Raw genomic sequence first — 910 nt, forward strand, 5'->3', positions numbered from 1 at the left:
TCCTTTTTCCAGAGGTCACCTGCCACGCTGCACCCAAGCCCACAGACCTGCCTCTGCCCCGTTGCTTTTGTCGCCCGAGCACCTAAGGAGTCGCGAAGAGGGGACCAAAACACCCGCTGACAATCTGCAACAATTGAAGTAATCTGAGCTGGCGAAGGCTAGTTTTTTTGGCCAGTTTCCCGCCTTCAGCCCCCTCACCCTCCTCCAAAACACGTCAGAAGAGAATTGGAGCCCCGCAGGAGCGGCTAGAAAGGACGTAGGGAGGTAGGAGCTGTTGTGGGGGTGCAGGTGAGCAGGGAAGTGACCGGGACCGGGACTGAGTAGTGGAAGCGCTGAGAGAGCAAGTCTGGTACACTGAAGGATGGAGAGGAGCAAAGGGGTGCCGAATTTGGCTGTGGGCGGGGAAGCCCCTGATTGGCCGGCGGAGGACGTGATGTCACGTCCGGCGAGGAAAGCCCTGCCTCAGCTGCCCCCCCCCCCCCCCCCCCCCCCCCCCCCCCCCCACAGGTGGTGCCGCCGCCCTGGGTGTTAGGCGCCCTAGGGGCGCCTTCGGGGACCCTGGACTTGGCCTTTGAACTCCCGGCTCCCCCGCTGCTTCATCCGAGCGATGGAGCACATCGCGTGGGTTGGAAGGGCTCGCACGCCTCCCCCTCCGTAGAGCGAAGGAGAGCCGGGTGCGCCCAGATCGCGCCCCCAGCCGCGCCCCGCCCCGCCCCGCCTCGCCCCGCCCGGACGCTCCCCTCTTCCCGCCCGCGCTCCCCGCCCCTCCCTGCCCCTCTCGGCGGCCGCCTTGAGGCCGGGCGGGCGGCGGGGGAGGCGCCGAGCCGGGACTGCGCGTTCGCCCGCCGCGCTCTGGGCGGCCCGACTGAGCGGCCGGACCTCGCGCCTCGCGTCCCGCGCCGCAGCCGCA

This window comes from Acomys russatus, chromosome 12 (assembly GCF_903995435.1).
Source record: "Acomys russatus chromosome 12, mAcoRus1.1, whole genome shotgun sequence".
NCBI classification, from domain to species: Eukaryota; Metazoa; Chordata; class Mammalia; order Rodentia; family Muridae; genus Acomys; species Acomys russatus.